Below are 20,146 nucleotides of genomic sequence, written 5' to 3' on the forward strand. Positions count from 1 at the left end.
AGTGTAAACACGCGCGCTCTAGAAGGCGTCCTCCAGCGGGAGGTTGCCCGGGGGATGGTTGAGCTGTATGAGGCTCCCAGCTAGAGAGAAAAGCTCTGTGCATATGGTCTCCCTTTTTGCTTTGTCGTGACAAGCTGCATAGACCCAGGCAGAGCTGACGGCTATCTGCCCCCGTTCCCTTCTCTAAAGTTGCTAACAGTTGAAGCCCATTTCTGACGCTTGATTAGCGCTCATTTTCTAGGGCAAGCTCTTGTGGCGCTAGAAACCCTCCCCCACCAAACACGCGCACACACACACAACACCCCTCCTAAGGACTGGACGCGGGGCCAGGTGGAGGACGGATGCAGCGTGGCCGCGTCTTGTTAGGAGACAGCGGGGACTCCAGTGCAGAGCGGAGCTGAGCTTGGGGAGAGCACGTTAGGGCTGGCCGCGAGGGAGCGGTGGAAAGAGGAAAGGCCTAAAATGAGGAAGAGACAGTTACCGCCACGGGCAGTACCTAGTTCCAGTTCTTGGTCCCACGGGTCGGTGGTTGCTGCCGCTTGCATCGTCCTCAGCCGAAACAAAAGGCAAGTGCCCAAGAGTGATTCCTGAGGACCTTCAGGGCGGTCTCTACCTAGCGACCCTGGCGCATCTGTGTCCACTCCCTTCTCCAGCCCTTCACACTTGATGCTCCCGAATGAGTAGAAAGGAGCACAATTAGTGGAAAACACAAGCTGGGGAGTCAAGGGATTTGGGTTCTATTCTTGTCGTCCCTCGGTGACGACATCATTACCTTGTGTTATGCACGCTTTCAGTGCCAGAGTTCCTGGATCAATCAGAGATTATTGTATTGACCTCTTAGAGAAGTGGTTTCATGGTGCTGAATTTCGAATAAAGTATGTGTAGCGATGTACTCTATCTGTATAGTTAAACAGTAAGAGCTTTGAATAATAATATGATGAGTAATACTATAAGTGTTCTGTGTTATCTGCTGAATGTTTTACTGGGATCTTTTTAAAGACTTTCCCACTATATCTGCAGCTTTATAAACAGGTTTTTAGGTGCGTTCACAACTAAGGAGAATTGTGAATCAACGTTACTCCTGCTTTTGTTAAAATGTAAGTTTCTGTATTACTAAGTGGTTTTCAAGATGCTTTCAGTTGCTGGGCATTTTTTGTTTTCTTTTGCAGGTTGGGGGAAGCTTAACCTTTCTCCCATTCCTCCCTATTTCTCTAAATACAGCGCTGATAGGATCAGGCATTTTTCACCAATTTGGGTATAAAAGAAGGTAGTTGTCACCTAGGAAGTGCTCTTTTTATTTTTTCCTATCCTCATATTTAGCCTATCAGCCATACTTCAGATGATGAAAATCCAGGTTCAGAATAATAATATTAGTATCTGCTGATGTTAATATTTAAAGAATTAGAATAAAAAAAGAGCCTGCAAACTGTTTTATGTGATATAATATGTAAGTCAAAAGTTGTGTCAGCATTTTGTGGTGCATCAAGTTATGAAAATTTACTGAAAGGAAACTCACTTACTTTAGATTTCTTGTTGATAAAATGTTAGATAAACATTTGTTGATTTGATTTGACCTCTGCTGCTTTTATGCATTGCTTTAAGCACCTGTGCTCTATATTCACTTTCCCCTTAACTGTAGTTGCCTCACTGTACCAGTGCAGTACCAGCATAGCATATTAATTTCTTCACCTAAATTTATAAGTGAAACTGTATATAGACATATATATATATAATTTTTTTATTATTTTTTTCATTTTTTATTTTTTTGCGGTACGCGGGCCTCTCACTATTGTGGCCTCTCCCGTTGCAGAGCACAGGCTCCGGATACGCAGGCTCAGCAGCCATGGCTCACGGGCCCAGCCGCTCCACGGCATGTGGGATCTTCCCGGACCGGGGCACGAACCCGCGTCCCCTGCATCAGCAGGCGGACTCTCAACCACTGCACCACCAGGGAAGCCACAAGACTTATTACTGCCCTCTGGTATCCATTGTTGGTTGGTAACCTGTGTACTGTTATCAGTCACAATTTCTTTATTGAAAGTCAACATTTATACTTATTTTATAGCTTGGTACTGTCCTAAGGTTTATAAAAATGAAATGTCATCAGAGTGGACTATCAGAAGCACCAAGGTGCACATCCTATTTTCATCTTCCTGATGGACATCTGCTAGCCTATGAATTATAAGCTAACGCTCTTCAGGGTGTTTGATGACCTTGCGTTTACATAGCACTGTTTACCTATAAAAAACAGAGGATGGGTATCAGAGAGCTTGTATGAGACTCCTCAATACCAGATCAGGGCAATAACCTTCATCTCCTTAATGCTTTTTTTTGGCTACACCATGCAGCATGTGGGATCTTAGTTCCCCGACCAGGGATCAAACTCGAACCCCTGCAGTGGAAGCACTGAGTCTTAACCACTGGACCGCCAGGGAAGTCCCTCCTTATTACTCTTTTAGTTGTTATCACCCTGTAGTGCCTGAGACTGCAGAAGGCAAGAACTGTATAAATAATGGTCCCTACATCCAGGATCATACAGGCTAGCATTTATAGAAATAATTAAAACACAGAATTACAGTCTGTTTCAGGAGAATGCAGTGCTACCTACATTCAGAGAAAATTATGAGCAATAGAGCTGAGGGCAGTTAGGTAGGCTTTACAGAGGGATTTAAAGTGATCCTCGATGAACAGGATAGCATTTGAAGATGAGGAGAGCGAAGAAAGAGGCACATCAAACAAGAAAGAGCAAGGGCACAGATGTGAGAATTGTCATGGCTCTAAACAGGACAGTGACCAGCTTCACTTTGTACTGCTGATCCATGTTTGGGAGTACTGAGAAATAAGGTATGATTGTAGAGAAACTTGGAAAGTAAGAGTTCAGAGTAACAGTTATGAAAGAGCATATAAACAAAACCTAGCATGATGTATTTATATAAACAACACAATCCAGCAAGATAGATTCAAAAACAATGAGCAGATCTTCAATTTGGGTAGGGGGGAATCAATACTATTACACTTAAGAATTGACCAAGAAGCCAGAGACCCCCTGTGGTGGCCAAAATGCCAGCAAGTGTGAGTGAACTGTAGAGAACTGATCAGGACAGTGTCCACTATACATGAACAAGTTTGATAAGTAGAAATGGATGGGAAACATAGTAGATTCTAGTGGTTAGATATATGGACTTCGGCATTAAAAACTGTGGGTTCCGGGCTTCCCTGGTGGCACAGTGGTTGAGAGTCCGCCTGCTGATGCAGGGGACGCGGGTTCGTGTCCCGGTCCGCGAAGATCCCACATGCCTCGGAGCAGCTGGGTCTGTGAGCCATGCCCGCTGTGCCTGCGCGTCCAGAGCCTGTGCTCCGCCTGTGCTCCGCAACGGGAGAGGCCACAACAGTGAGAGGCCCGCGTACCGCAAAAAAAAAACCACACACACACAAAAAAAACTGTGGGTTCCAAGCCCAGCACAGTTGTGAGACTTCAGGCAGATTACCTAATCTTGTGGCTGACTTCCTTCATTTGTAAAATGGGGGTAATAATAGTACCTACATTTAGGGTCGTTGTGGGAATTAAATGTTATTTGCTAGCTAAAGCACTTAGTACCTACTGGCACACAGTAAGCCCTCATTAAATGGTAGTTATTATTACCAGGGTAGTTACTATATTCATTGCTTCTTAAGTTGATAGTAAAGATTAAATGAGATAACAGCGTAGCAGCTGGCCCATTATTAAGTGAGTATTAAATGTTAGCTACAGTTTCATTATTACCTATAAATGTGGGTTGGAGATTTGATGATAGGGTCAGTAAGGCAGTTTTGGACCTCTTAGCATACTGATGCACACACAGAACAAGCCTGATGTTTAGCCGAGACTCTTGACTTCTGGTTATTGGAGTCAGTTGTGTGATCAGCCTTCAAGCTTGATTAGCACTCCAGCCTCACACAGTCCCAGCTTCCTCCCCTCCATACCAGCTCTTGAAACAAGCGCCAGCATATTACCACAGCTGAACCTTATCAAGTATAGCAGCCAACTTTCCAAACACCGTCAAAAACCGGGCAAGGGGGCTTCCCTGGTGGCGCAGTGGTTGAGAGTCCGCCTGCCGAGGCAGGAGACGCGGGTTTGTGCCCCGGTCCGGGAAGATCCCACGTGCCGCGGAGCGGCTGGGCCCGTGAGCCACGGCCGCTGAGCCTGCGCGTCCGGAGCCTGTGCTCCGCAAAGGGGGAGGCCACAGCAGTGAGAGGCCCGCGTACCGCAAAAAAAAAAAAAAAAAAAAAAAAAAACCGGGCAAGAGACAGATTCAGGGAATGAGAAGGAAGACTATAAGGACTGAAAATTGCTGATTAAAGGCATTTTCCCACTCTGTCTTTTGAGGCCTGGCAATATATTTGACCTAGAGAGGCCCTGCAGCCTGCCTTCTCTTCTGAGAAGGACTGTTTTGCCGTGGGTATCCCTTCAGCTGGGTAAGCCTGCTCCTCCCTGCAGCTCCTCTGCTAAGAGATCATTGTTTTGTTCTTTTCTCTCCACATTTCTGAAAGAATGCTTGGCAGTTTTAAACTGCTGTGAGCAAGCCGTCTGTCATACTGTTTCCTAGACTTGACCGTATCCCCAGCTGCCACTCTATGCCAGCTAGAAGGGGCTTTCAGGCCTCCCTGGTATACTAGGTTTGTAAATAGGACTTGTTACTGTTAAAGAAATGTCTGCCACTATCAGAAATATATTTTACATCATAGCCCAGTACATAAACACAAACTTACACACATATACATAACTATGTGTTATGAAACCGTACTCACCCTTACTGTATGCAATGTTTTCTGCTATTTCTATTCTATTCTGTCCCTTTAAAAAAAAAATGGTAGGGCTTCCCTGGTGGCACAGTGGTTAAGAATCCACCTGCCAATGCAGGGGACACAGGTTCGAGCCCTGGTCCGGGAAGATCCCACATGCCGCGGAGCAACTAAGCCCATGTGCCACAACTACTGAGCCCATGCGCCACAACTACTGAAGCCCGAGCGCCTAGAGCCCGTGCTCCGCAACAAGAGAAGCACCGCAATGAGAAGCCTGTGCACCGCAACGAAGAGGAGACCCCGCTCGCCTCAACTAGAGAAAGCCCGCGCGCAGCAACAAAGACCTAGTGCAGCCAAAAATAAATAAATAAAATAAAATAATTTATTTTTTTAAAAAAATGGTAGTTTTGACTCACTGAAATGTTGAAGTGCCCTGATGGCATGGAATTTAAGTTTGAAAACCACTACTTTCTATCTCCCATGCTGGTTTGAAGAGCTTATACTATTCTAGAAATGTCCAAGAGGAAGGGTAAATCTTTGCACCTGGAAGCATTAATCCTTGTGTGTCTGCTCAGAGGGGTGATGAGGAAATAGATATCCAAGATCAGAGAATGCCAGGAAAGGGACTTCCCTGGTGGTCCAGTGGTTATGACTCCGAGCTTCCAATGCAGGGGGCACAGATTCAACCCCTGGTCGGGGAACTAAGATCCCGCATGCTGCACGGTGCAGCCAAAAAAAAAAGAAAAGAATGCTAGGAAACTCAAGAACGAGGGCTATGTGGTGTTTATTTCCGGTATTTGGTAATAGTCACCCCCTCAGAACTGGATCTCCAAATGAACGAAAAGTTTTTTGACAGATTTAAAACCCATCTGTCCCTCAGTTGAGAAAAATACTAGGCATCGATTTGCAGTTCTTACTCCCACCTGGAAACCTACCTACCCATCAAGGCACCTGCTCATATGCCGCTTTCCCCATCAAGCCTTCTCTGACTCAAGCTCACAGTAGGTAATATATGTAGCAGAGAAAGAGCATGAGCTTTGGAACCAGGCAGAACTGGGTTCAAATCTCAACTCTGCCTGTGTTATACTAGATGGTTACTCAAGCTCAATTTCTGTATCAGTAAAATGGGAATAATAATAACATTCCTTGCAGAGTTGGTCTGAAGATCAGGAGATAACATCTGTGAAGGCTCTTTACCCCTTGCCAAATAACAGGCCTTCAATAAGTGTGCATTTCCTTCATTCCTCTTGGTAATTACTGCCCCTTCAGAAATATGTTTAAGACATCACTCTCTACTTCATATTGTAGCAACATGCTTATTTTATGCACCCTACAAGACAAGCTCCTAGAGGATAGTATCCATTAGTAATTCATATTTGTATAATACACAGTATTTAGCAGAAGGTGCTCACAAAAATATCTGTTGACTTATTGAAGAATGAGACAAATATGACCCTGCCAAAAAAAAAAAAAAAAAAAACGTTTAAAACTTTTGAACACAAATGCATGTGGCGGGACTTCCCTGGCAGTCCAGTGGTTAAGACTCCACACTTGCACTGCAGAGGGCACCGGTCTCATCCCTGATTGGGGAACTAAGAGCCCACATGCTGTGTGGCGCTGCACAAAAAAATAAACAAAAAACAAATGGATGTGGCTAACAACTGGATAAAAGCTTACAATAAAAAATAACTGCAATAGGAGGGCACTGGCTACTAGAATTGTAAAGAATTAGTGACAATTTATTACACCAGTATTCATAGTTCATTCAATAAAATGAGCAAAGAACATCTAATGCCAGAAGACAACAGCCCATATCTGCCAACATGAAGGAACTCAAGCAGCACAGCAAGCCTGAGCTTTTCTTGAGTGAGGAAAAAAACTCTTTGTGTAGGTGTGTGCTTGTTTAAACATACACACATATACCACAATGAAATCCAGCCAGTTAGGAGAGAAATTAAAATTTAAACTAAGAAAGTGAATAACTGTGGTAAAAAATTTATTCAACAAGTATTTATCAGTGCCAGACACTCTTCTAGTAGCTTTGAATCTATCAATGAACAAAGCAAATAGCCCAGTTTGGCAGTGTGAAACTTACATTCTAGAGAAATATAGCTGGTTTAAATATGTAACTTTACAAATACTAAGCAACTATGGAAATTATGGTTACAGAATAAAATTTGAATGTTATAAACAAAATAAAAATAATGTAACTAAAAAATTGTGAAGAGAAAGGTGACAGGAAGCACATGAGTACTAATTTTTCATGAACTGCCTACCTTTACTGTCTAAAATTGAAAAGCGGTTAAAAGTATTACAAGTAACAACTCATAACTTCTGAGAGGTTTTCATAATTTCTCTTCTTAACCTAGAAAGAGCCTTTAGAAAGTAATGCCCACATGTTAAAGAAAAAAATTTTCTACTTCATTTTCTTTTGTTGTATCAAATTAAAATAAAATTAGAATATTTTAATTAAAAATATCATCTATTGTAGAGCAGTCAGGGTCTAACCAGAAACTACGTCAAGTATTTTCAATGAGGGAATTTGGTGCAGGGACTTGTTATACAGGGAATGGAAGAGCTAGGAAGCCATGTATGGCAATGAGGTGACACAGTGGTTAGTGCAAGAGCCAGAAGCCACTGAAGCCTGAGGCTAAAGGGACAAAGGGAGAAAGCAGTGTTACCTGAAACACAGGGGCCAGAAAAAAACACAACTGCTGTGAAGACTGTACCCCTGGCTCCTCCCTTTCTAGTGGTCTCCAGTCTCCAATTAATTGACCCCAGCTGGATGTCAGCTGGCACAGGAGCCAGGGAAATGCAGGGATCAACCCCCCCCCCACCCCTGCAGTGTTGATAGAGCAGAGGCAGGGTAAGGAATGCCCAGGCACACAGGCCTTGCTTTGAATATAGAGTACTGTATTGTCTTTATAAAAGTATTGCTACCGACCTATTAAGTATTGCCCAGATAGTTGGGCAAGCTGTTCACCTGGTGTTAATTATTTCTGTATAGACTGATTTGAGTGACTCTTAAATTTTTATCCTTGTAATTTTTTTTGCATTGTTAGAGAATTGTTTAGTTGGATTTTTAAAAATTTGTCATCCATATAGTCTGATGAGCTGAACGATTAATGAACATAAGTTTAAAACTATGGTAAATTTAGGCAGATTTCTAGAATTATGAACACACAGTGTTCTTCAGTATTATCACCATATCACAATATGTTAACTACTGCACTTGATAAGCTTTCTGATTCCACTCAACTAAGAAGTTTAAATTAAATCTGAGGCCTATTAATTATGCACTGTATTTTTGTAACAGCATTTCCCCATTGATAAATATTTCTGTATAAATTCTAAGAGGTAATAAAGTCACAATGCCATTATCACACCTGAGTCTCTTCAAAAAGTCAGAGTCAAGGGGAAAAAAGGGTAGGAAGACTTTTCTAGATTTATAAGACTAAAGAGCTATAGCAACTAAATGTAATACTTGCAGCGTCATTGGATCCAAACTCAGGGGGAAACAGCTATAAAAGATATTGAGGGGAACTTCCCCGGTGGTCCAGTGGTTAAGACTCCGTGCTACCAATACAAGGGGCCTGGGTTTGATCCCGGGTCAGGGAACTAGATCCCGCATGCCACAACTAAAGATCCCGCATGCTGCAAGGAAGACCCCACACGTGGCAACAAAGATCCCGCATGCTGCAACTAAGACCCAGAGCAGCCAAGTAAATGCTAAATAGATAAATAAAATATTTTTTAAAAGATATTGAGGAAATTTTAATATGGATTGGCTTCAAGATGATATAAGGGAATTATTTTCTTAAGTGTAATTATAGTATTTTGGTTAGGAGATGCATGCTGAGGTAGTTGGGGGTAGAATATCATGCTGTCAGCAAGATATTTTAAACAGAAAATATATAGCTAATAGGCATATAGACATATAGATAAGGCAGATGAGACGATTAATGAATCTAGGTGTGGTATACTATTGTCTCCTTTCAACTTTTCTGGTGTTTGAAATACTACATAATAAAAAGTTGGATAAAAGTTCTAGAAAGACTCATTTGCAATAAAAATAAATGTACACAAAAGAAATTAAATATCTGCTGCTGTGGACTGAATGTTTGCATCATCTCAAAATTCATATGTTGGAGCCCTAAACCCCAATGTGATGGGGCCTTTGGAAGGTAATTGGATTAGATGAGGTCATGAGGGTGGGACCCTCATGATGGGATTAGTGCCCTTATCAAAAGAGACAGCAGAGGGGCTTGCCTGTTGGCACAGTGGTGAAGAATCTGCCTGCCAATGCAGGGAACACGGGTCGAGCCCTGGTCTGGGAAGATGCCACATGCCATGGAGCAACTAGGCCTGTGAGCCACAACTACTGAGCCTGCGTGTCTGGAGCCTGTGCTCCGCAACAAGAGAGGCCACGACAGTGAGAGGCCCGCGCACCGCGATGAAGAGTGGCCCCCACTCACCGCAACTAGAGAAAGCCCTCACACAGAAACGAAGACCCAACACAGCCAAAAATAAAAATTAATTAATTAATTTTAAAAAAAGAGACAGCAGAGAACTTGTTCTTTCTCTTTTCACATGCATACACCAAGGAAAGACCATGTGAGCACACTGCAAGAAGGCAACCAGGACGAGAGCACTCACCAGAACCCAACCAAGCTGGCACCCTGATCTCAGAGTTTCAGCTTCCAGAACTGCGAGGAAATAAATTTCTGTTGTTTAAGCCACCCCATCTATGGTATTTTGCTATGGTGGCCCAAGATGACTAATACAGAGTTTGGTACCAAGAAGTGGGGTGTTGCTGTAACAAATACCTAAATATGTGAAGTGGCTTTGGAAGTGGGTAATTGGAAGAGGCTGAGAGAGTTTTGAGGTACACACTAGACATATAGACATTAAGAGAAATGAAGAACGTTATTGCAGGAACATGTTTACTGGAGGAAAGGCAGTCCTTATTATAAAGTGGTAAAGAACTTGGCTGCACTGTGTTTTAGTGTTTTGTGGAAGGTAGAACTTGCAAGTGACAAAATGGATATTTAGCTAAGGAGATTTCTAAGCAAACTGTTGAAGAGGCAGCTTCGTTCTTCCTGACTGCATATACTAAAATGCAAAAGGAGAGAGACGAATTGAAGAAGGAATTGTTAAGCAAAAAGGAGCCAGAACTTGAAGATTTGGAAAATCTTCAGCCTATCCATACAGCAAAAAATGAAAACGCTTGCTCTGAAGAGAACACTAAGGCTATGGCTGAACAACCATTTGATAAAGAGATTTACGGACTTAATCCATCTCAGCAGAAGCCAGGCAGAGAGATGGGATTATACAGCAGAGACACTGCCAGCTTGAACTAAAGGGAATAGAGCCGGTGGCAAGGAATGAAGGAAGGCTCTCGGCCTTCTTGGATTTCAAAGGATGGGACCATAGAGCTATGTGGCTGAGAATATATGTGCTATCCTTCAAGAAAAGAGAAGAAGGACCCCTAAGGTGACTTCGGAGGCCATGAAGGCTGCTGCTCCCACAACAGGTCCAGAGCACACAGGCAAGGCTGAGCAAGGGGGCAAGGCTGCCACCACCTTGGTTTCAAAGGGCAGGACTGCTGCTCAGCAGAGCTGTATGGACAGGGCCCTCACAGAGAGCTATGTGGGCAGGGCTGCCCCGCTGAGCTGTGGGCCTGACACTGCCACCTCACTGAGCCTGGAGGGCAGAGCATCAAACCAAAGAAGGTGGTTCTCCAGCCTTAAGATCTAATGGAATTTGCCTGTGGAGTTTTGGACCTACTTGGAACCTGTCACCCCTTCCTTCTTAACTATTTCTCCCTTTTGGAATGGGAATGTCTATCCTATACCTGTCCCGCGATTTATTTTGGAAGCACTTGTTTGGTTTTACAGCTGGAGAGGAATTTTGCCTCGGGATGAATCCTACCTAGTTTCACCTATATATGATTTAGATGATACTTAGATGAGACTCTGGACTATAGACCAGACCTGATGCTGAAATGAGTTGAGAATTGCACTGAACTTCTCATTGAGAGACTAGAGAGTGATATAATCTTACTTCATCAGGAAAAAAAAGACTCCAGGTGGTAGGGTAGAGTCTGAGCTTTCTAATTGGTTGTTGGGGGAGGGAAAGTGTCAGTCTTTACCCTACTTTAGCTATCCCATTTATTGTGAATATTTGTTTCTCTCTTGCAACAAAAGGCAATAAAAATGATGGCCTGGTCCACCTGTGTTCTTGCCTTGGGCACCAGAGGAGTTCAGAATGAATCCTGTCTGCCCAGTGTCCAGTGCAGAACATTTCTTTGGCCTCGTCATATTGCCCCAGGGGTTAGCTGAGCTGCTTCCTTGGAACCTGTCACTAGGTGTCTTCTTCAGTCATCTCCCAGGTGCTAAATCACACCATCAACATCCGCTCACCTCCCAGTATGTTAACACGTGGACTCTGGAATTTATTTCCTGAGCAGCCTTAGGCAATTCACTTAAGTTTTCCTTGTCTCAGTTTCCATAGTCTGCAAAATGGGAACAGCTGTTTCCACCTTTTTTTTGTTTTCGAGGTTAAATTAGCCAATGAATTTAAATAGATTAGCATCACATCTAATACCATGCCTGACAAATAATAAGCACGTAATGAATGTCAGCCATCTTCATCTTCATGACCACCTTTGCCAGGTAGATAAAAATCCTACACTCAAAGCTCTTTCAGAGATGATGTCCACTAGGTGGCACTAGCCGCAGGTAAATAAAATCTCCCACATATATACTGTCTTCATCAAAAGTTTGGAAGTCCTACGAAGAGCCAGAAATAAAACTGTCATGGTAATAAGGCAATGTGTATATATAGATATAAACATATTGTGGCCCCAAAACCAAGCAGTTGATCCATAATAATTACTAAAGCATTTGTCCCAAATAGTTACAAGTCAAACATGTTCTGGTTTTTGATTCTCAGACTCCAGGAGATTCTGACACGGGATTAGCAGGGGAATAGAGAAACCTTCCTATTCTGTATCCTGGAGTGCTGGTGTGTTACTTGGTCAGTTTGGCTAGCACCTGGGGCTTTTGTTTTGCAGAAATCTGTTTCTCCAGCTTTTGTTAGGCTGAGTAGGGTGTGGTTTGGAGAAAGACCCTGCTGTAGGCCGGATGTTTTTGTGTGCCTGGGGAGGAAACTTTTGTAGCGAACAGACCTCTGACAAAGGCACAAAAACTTAGTTGGAAGTGTGAAAGAGTTCAGATGGAGGTTTTAGCGAGTTTTTCTATGTGATAAGGAATATCATCAGTGCTTTTGCAATTAGATGTGCTTTTCTGACATCTGTGAATATGATCTCAAGGTAGAACAAGAACAAAATGGGCTGGACATTTGAGTTACAAAACTTTCTTACTTTTCTTTCTTATTCCTTTCTGTTATCCCTAAGCCTCAAATGAAATCTTGTTTAAAATATCTTTGTTATATCTTAGGGAATTAAGAGAGAGGTTTGTGTCCATCTTTGGGCTGAATTATTATCCCAGTTGGAACTGAGTTACGGAAGTAAGGTGATAAAGATTGTGATATATGAAAGCCCTCAGTGGGAATCCTCATTAATACTTAGAGAAATCGGAGAAAAGCCCGGAATCCCTGTACTTTCTTAGGATGGAATGTTTTGTTGTTTGGGTATCAAGGAGCAGGGCAATCCCAGAAGACTGGCCATGGTAATATACTAAACCAGCTGAAGATCTAGGGGCTGTAGGTGGATCCAGAACGGGTGGAGCTGACAAAGCGTCTGGGTAAAAGTTAAGAGAAGACATAAACAAATGGGGAACAGAATTAAATTGGTGAAGAGGAGAAATGGAAAAAAGCAGTTTGGGAAGTCAATTTTCTGAGCTTTCTGTTTAGAAAGAAAATAGTTGCCACTCCTTCAGCTTCCTGAACCCCACTTCCAACCCATCTTTACCTCCTTTCTACCCAGGAGGAAAGGGAATTCTTTGTATGTTAAATCTTCTCTTGTCCACACACCATCAGTTAAGTGTTCCCTTTCATACAGCTTCAATTCTTCTTTCATTACTGGCTCTATTCTCTAGACATATTAAAAAAACAAATGTTCAAGTCTCTACCTGTTGAAACAAAACAAAACTCTCTCTTCATTTAGCACCTTGTAGTTGCTGTCCTCTTCTTTCTTTCCTTTGCTGCGAAACTTCTAGAAAGAGCAGTCTCTCTGGCTCCACTTTCTCTCTTCTCTCTCTATTCCCTCCCTGCAGTCGGGCCATTTTGCTAACACCCAACTGCAAATGCCCGCACGCAGGTTACCAGTGAAGTTCCTCATGTCAAAATCATCGGGTGAGGACTTCCCTGGTGGTCCAGTGGTTAAGACTCTGTGCTCCCAACGCAGGGGACCCAGGTTCAGTCCCTGGTCAGGGAACTAGATCCCACATGGCGCAACTAAAGGAGCCCGCATGCTGAAACAAAGATCCCTCATGCTGCGACTAAGACCCAGCACAGCCACATAAATACATAAAATAAAACAAAATAAAATCATTGGGTGGTTTTCAGCACTGATCCAATGAAGCTGGCTGCAACGTTTGCAGCAGTTAACATTTATCTAATAATTATTGAGCACCTGCTATACGTTTGACACTGTTCCAAGCACTGTGACGTATAGCTAGATGAGACCCTGTCTCAAGGGTGTAGCCATGTTATAACATCCACCAGAGTTATCTGGCCCGGGGCCTGGTGGTGGTGAGCCCCACTACTTGGATTGGTGAGATAGCAAACTCTTATAAAGGTGCCAACCTTTGACTCACTTCTCTTCTTTACCTCTCAATCTGAATATCAGACTGCTTGCTCAAATGTTATTTTCATCATATTATTAACAACCCTCCTATCAACACAGTATCTTAAAATTGCTGAAAATGTGATACCTTAGGAAGAAATGACCACTCCTTATGCTCCCAACCCACACCCCCTCCCCCAACAAAGATTTCTTTATATCCCCTTGTAACTTGCTTTCTAGTGGGATGAAACTCACAGTATACATGTAAACAAACAATAATTTCAGAGAACTGTAAATACTATGAAGGAAATAGAGCAGGGCAATGTGATATATAAAGCACTACTGTGGTCTGACTGCTCGTGTGTGTCATCATCCATGTGTGTCCTCCTCCCCGCCACAACCCGCCATCAAATTCACGTGTTAAAATCCTTATCCCCAAGGTGATATTATTAGGAGGTGGGACCTTTGGGACGTAATTAGGTCTTAGGGTGGTACCCTTGTGAATAGAATTAGTGCCCTTATAAAAGACTTCCCTTGCCCCTTCCTCCATGTAATGACACAGTGAAAAGGCACCTTCTGTGAACCAGGAAGTGAGCCCTCACCAGACAGTGAATCTGCCAGAGACATGATCTTTGACTTCCCAGCTTCCAAAACTGTGAGAAATGAATGTGTGTTGTTAATAAGTCACAGAGTTTATGGCGTTTTTGTTATAGCAGCCCAAACAGTAAGACAAGCACCTATGGCACGGGGAGAACTGCTTTACACAGTGTGGTCACAGAAGGCCTCCTTGAGAAGATGCCATTTAAATTGAAACTTAAAAGATGAAAAAGAGTTAACCTTTAGAAGAAGCTGGGGGAAAGCCTCCAGGCAGAGGGAAGAGTAAGTGCAAAGGCACCGAAGAACTTGGAATGTTGAAGGACTGAAAGGAGAGCCATGTACCTAGAGCTTTGTGATATGACAGTGGCTAGAGAGGAGGTTGGAAGAGGTGGGCCTTGTTTTATCAGAAGGGAGATGTCACTGGAGCATGTTTAAGTGCTAACAGAATCAATTCAGTATAGAGAGGAATTGAGGTGCAGAAGGGGTGGGGATCCATCATGCAAGTGGAGGGGTTTGCTTTGATAAGAGCAGAAATGCAGACATTTTAAAGCTTTTTTCCCTTAATTTTAACAGTCACTCTTGATTCTCCCCCTTCCACTCTGATTCTTCTGTCTCCTTTCCAGACCCCCCTGTAATTTTCGTCATCAGCAAGGTTCTGTCCACAACTGTCTCCCAGTCATCCTTTCTACATCTTCCTTAGACATTCTCATGCCCAGCCACACCAGCCTAGACCACTCTCGTGGACTTCACACTCTCATGTCCAACTGCAGGTTTGAATATTTTAATTTCCCAAATTATAGATGTAGCCCAGACCTGTCCTCCGACCTTCTGATTCAGCTGCTTATTTGACACTTCCACTTGGATAGAGGCATTTTTGATTTAATGTGTCCAGAAATGGGATTCTTGAATGTGTGGTATTCTTCTCCACACACAAAACACAGCACTAAACAGGGGGTAGGGGGTGTGAAGGGTGGTGGATGCTCACTGATGGCCCACGTTCTACCTCTCCTCCTAACCTCCACCCCCAATCTTTGATACAGATTTTTGAAGTGTTTTCATTCTTATGTAAGATATCATAGTAAGCTTTACTAGACTCACCAGTACTTCTAGCCCTCCTTCCTTTCCTAGAGATCTTATTTATTTATATAAGAGGATTATATTTATCCACCTCCTTGAAGGTAGATTTAGCTTTGGCTCTTACATTGGCCACTGAAATATGAGTGAAGATTACACGTATTGCTTCCAGGTGGAAATATTTAAGATTAGGTGTACAATTCTCCTTGCTGTGTTTTTTTTTCCTTCTTTGTTTTCAGGTTATCATTTGTTGAGATAAAGATGCCTAAGATCAAAGCAGCCTGGAATGCTGAGCCATCTCGTGGATGAATATTGCCCAGAGGGTCATTTGGACATCCAGCAAACTGAACAAGAAGGAAAAAGAACAAACAAGAAAAAAGTTTGTTATATAAGTTCCTGAAGTTTTGCCTTTTTTCTCTTCTTTTCTTTTTAGTTCTCAGGTGTGTGTGCGTGTGTGTATCTTAGGTTACTAGGTATAAACAGACATATCCTGACTGATATAAAAAAATGCTATGCAAATTCACTATTTAAGACAAATCTCTTCCAGTCACTACTTCCAACCAGCTGGCCACCCCTAAGCCTCTTCTAATTAGAAATTCAGGAGCTGCCACTGCCCCCAAACTGTCCATCTTCAACTCTCCCTAATTTGTTATCATCACCATCTACTTAGTGGCTCAATCCAAAATCCAAAAACAGGTCATCTTAATTCCTCCCTCTTCCTCGCTCCCACAGTCTGGTCACCAGATTTTTGTATGTCTGTCTCAGATTTGTCCTAGACATCTGCAGTAGCTTTCTCCCTGTTCCTGCATCCAGTCTTAGAGTATATATGATACGTTCAGAAGTGAATAAAGGGTCTACAGAACTTCTTCCTCCCGCCCTTGCCTCCCACCCACTCCCACTTCCTCTTCCTGTAGGCAGCCAAGATGACCAGATCCTGGGTATTCCTAGAGAGATACTCTCCGCACAGGGAAACAAACAAGTCTCCCGAAAACACAAAACTGGCCATATCTTTCCCAGTTTAAAGCCTGTCAGTGCCTTCCAGGTACAAACTCTCGAGTGTTTAGGACCCTGCGTCCGCAGCCTCCTCCAACCTGCTGATCTTCTTTTTGTCTCAAATGACCACTTCCCAGCTGAGATCAATCCTGCCTTGGGGCTTTTCCCTACCTGTTCCCTCCGCTTGGACAATTTTCCCCCAGGTCTGTGCTTGCTAATTCCTTCCTGAAGCATCCCCGTCTCGGAGGGACACACAGTGTTCCCACCCAGTCATCCTCCGTGACAGAAGGCCCTTGGTCACCTCCAAGCCTCTACCACAAGTAGAGTAGTCAACCTGTATTTTCTGGGATGTTGGCTTGTTTACCGACCATCTCCCACATTAGACTCTTAAGTCCCAGGAGAATAGAGATGGGCTCTGTTTTGTTGACCACTGACTGTATACCCAGCTTCTAGTTACGTGCCTGTCACAGGAAAGGCACTTGATGAACAAGGAGCTGATGGAAAATCTAGTGCCCTGAAGAAAATAAAGGTAGATGAAACTAAAAAGAGAAAGTAGCCTCAGCTCTTCTAAGCAGGCAGATCTGGCCTCCATGTTGCTTCTCCCGAGTGTAGGTCTTTATCCTGAGCGTCCTCACACCGCGTGGCCGGCTGTGTCTCTGGTTAGGCAAACCACCCAGTGCAGAGGAGAGGCGGTGAGGACGGAGGAGAGCAGGCTTCACCCCCGCAGCTTGGAAGCCTTCGGTTCATTGGGAGGAGGTTACAGCAAGCACAAAGGACTTGTTTGCCAGGCCTCGTATTTTGTCACAGACATTTAATAACTGGTTTGAACAGAAATATTAAGCAATCACTTCCTCCTTTGGTTTGGGGCCCGCAAGTTCTGTTTTTTAAACAAGGAGGTAAAACCAGAAAAGACATCGACTCCCGCATAGAAACAGCAACATGTTTATAAGGGAACATGGACTCCACGATATCAAATCAGTATCTACTTCTGCCTTACATGTTTTATATAGCACATATCTTCCTAATCATAAACGTAATGCCTCATATCATTAGAGATAATAGAATACTGGAATTGTCTTAAAAGAATAAACTAAGGAAATAAAAATTACATCCATAGAACAAGCTTTTTATTTCTAAATCACAAAAGCTAATTTATCACCTGTTACTCCGTCCTTGGAAACCCAACAACAAAAGCTTCATTCATCTCTACTTTAATTTTACCTTCTGAATTGATTTCTAGGTTTCCAGGTCAGCTGATTGGATTAGCTAGATAATGTAACCCAGCCATTTTGTCTTTATCTCTTACCAGAGTAGAGGATAAAATCCACCCTCCTTAATGTGGTGTACAACACCCCTTGTAATCTGGTCCCAGCCCACCTGCCAGCCTCATTTCTCACCGCTTCCTTCCCTTACCCACTTGATGGGGAGCTTACCGGAGAAAAGTCACGGGTGCACAAGTGTGTTCTACTGGTCCAGACTGCTCCTCTTCACCTGAATACTTCTGTGCCAGGGAATAGAAGGATGCCCAGGGCTCCTTTTGTATAAGGTATAAGCTTGGGGGAATGGGTTAAAGGATCCTGATATGCTACACTCACCACCAGTTGATGAGCTCAGAAGTGAATTCACCTGGAAGGAGTAGGGTTGACTAATTAACACGCAGAGATCAGGACCCATCCTCAGGTGTATAGCAATGCCACCTAGTTCACAGGTGCCTTGAGGGGTGCAGCAATGAACTGAATGTGTCCCTCCCCCAAATTCAGATGTTGAAAACCATAATCCCATAGTGATGGTATCTGAAGGGTGGGGCCTTTGGGAGGTAATTAGGTCAAGGGAGTAGAGCCCTCACAACAGGATTAGTGCCTTCCAAGTAGAGAGCTAGCTATGTGAGGATTCAGCAGGAAGAAAACCCTCTGAGTGCCTTCTATAAACCAGAAGGGGGCATTCGTTGACCGTGCTGGCACACTGATCTCAGACTTTTAGCCTCCCGAACTATAAGAAATACATAGAAATAAATGTTTTTTTGTTTAAGCCACCTCTTCTTAGCAGCCTGAACTGACTAGGACAAGAGCCATACGTGGTCTCCATCCTTAAGAGTCTCCACCAACTTGTAGCACTGGTTGGTCAAGGACCTGTATCATCCTTTTACATCCAAAGGGTGATCTTTAGATGCTCCTGCTGTATGGCCTAGAGCTCCTCCATGACTGGGATAGTAATGAGTAAAAATGGAGAAAATTGGGGACTTCCTTGGTGGTGCAGTGGTTAAGAATCCGCCTGCCAATGCAGGGGACAGGGGTTTGAGCCCTGGTCTGGGAAGATCCCACATGTCACGAAGCAACTAAGCCCGTGGGCCACAACTACTGAGCCTGTGCTCTAGAGCCCATGAGCCACAACTACTGAGCCCACGTGCCACAACTACTGAAGCCTGTGCGCCTAGAGCCTGTGCTCCGCAACAAGGGAAGCCACCGCAATGAGAAGCCTGTGCACTGCAACAAAGAGTAGCCCCCCCTCACCACAACAAGAGAAAGACTGCACGCAGCAATGCAGACCCAATGCAGCCAAAAATAAATAAATAAAATTTTTTTTAAATGGAGAAAATTGCAACCACATTCTAAAATGGAATATTAGGTGGTCAACTTATCCTGGCCACAGGAAGTGTAATATCAGAGGTGTTCCTCCAACTCAGAATGTCTTTGTTCAGTCTTAATGAGTCTGGGAGTGGTGTGATATGGAGAGGTGTATCTGCACTTGGCATGCTTTTTAAAAAGGGCCCTCAGGAGTCTTGTGGTGATGGTATAGCCATGCATCTTTTTTTTTTTTTTTTTGCGGTACGCAGGCCTCTCACTGCTATGGCCTCTCCCGTTGTGGAGCACAGGCTCCGGACGCACAGGCCCAGCGGCCATGGCTCACGGGCCCAGCCGCTCTGCGGCATGTGGGATCTTCCTGGACCAGGGCACGAACCCGTGTCCCCTGCATCGGCAGGTGGACTCTCAACCACTGCGCCACCAGGGAAGCCCTAGCCATGCATCTTGATTGTGATGGTGTTTACATGAATCTATACTTGGGATAAAATTGCATAGAACATACACACACACACACACACACACACACACACACACGCAAATGAGTGGTGACATGTGAATAAGCTCCATGGTTTGTACCAATGCCAATTTCCTGGGTTCTGAATTGTTCTGTAGTTGTGTAAGATGCTGACATTGGGGGAGGCTGAGCGAAGGGTACATGGGAACCTTACTGTACATTTTGTGAATCTATGATCATTTCAAAATAAAATGGTTTTTTGTTTTTTTAAGTGTAATGGGGAGGGATTCGGAATACTGGAGCACTTGGTCTAAAACAGTACACTGGGGCAGGATCTTATACAAAAACAGTTCCCCTGTGTCTAGGCCCAAAGATATTCCTGAAGAAAGGGATGAAGTGGGCTACCTCAGCAGATTCAAAATTAGTGTAGAGTCTAGAAGAGCCTTCAGCTCCTTAGAGCTCTGTGAGTATCCTAGCAAATCCCCAGCTGTTTTTCTGGAGACGAGTAGGGAGAGCAGGCAGATAGGCAGTTGTGTAGGCCATAGGAAAAGGCTGGAAAGCCCAGGGAACTCTGAATGTCTTGAATACTCAGAAGACTGCTATGCTCAAACCATGGCGGCCTTATTTAGCATCACTGCATCGTGATTCAGTCTTCCAACAGTATTAAGCACCTTCTGTGGGCCTGGCACTCTTCACTCCTCTAGTGCTTGGAATCTGTCCAGGAATAAAACAAAGATCCCTACCCTGGTGGAGCTTATGTTCTAGCATAAGGGAGGAAGTAGGGAGAGGAGATAAATTGCATTAGGTGGACTAATAACTATTATGGAGGAAAAAAATATAGCCAGGTAAGGGGGACCAAGAACTCAGGGGTTGGCGTGATGTGTGGGAGAGGGAGCGCTGCTAAATTCTCTGAGT

Source organism: Monodon monoceros, unplaced genomic scaffold, assembly GCF_005190385.1.
Source record: "Monodon monoceros isolate NGI ecotype Baffin Bay Population unplaced genomic scaffold, NGI_Narwhal_1 Super_Scaffold_2, whole genome shotgun sequence".
NCBI lineage: Eukaryota > Metazoa > Chordata > Mammalia > Artiodactyla > Monodontidae > Monodon > Monodon monoceros.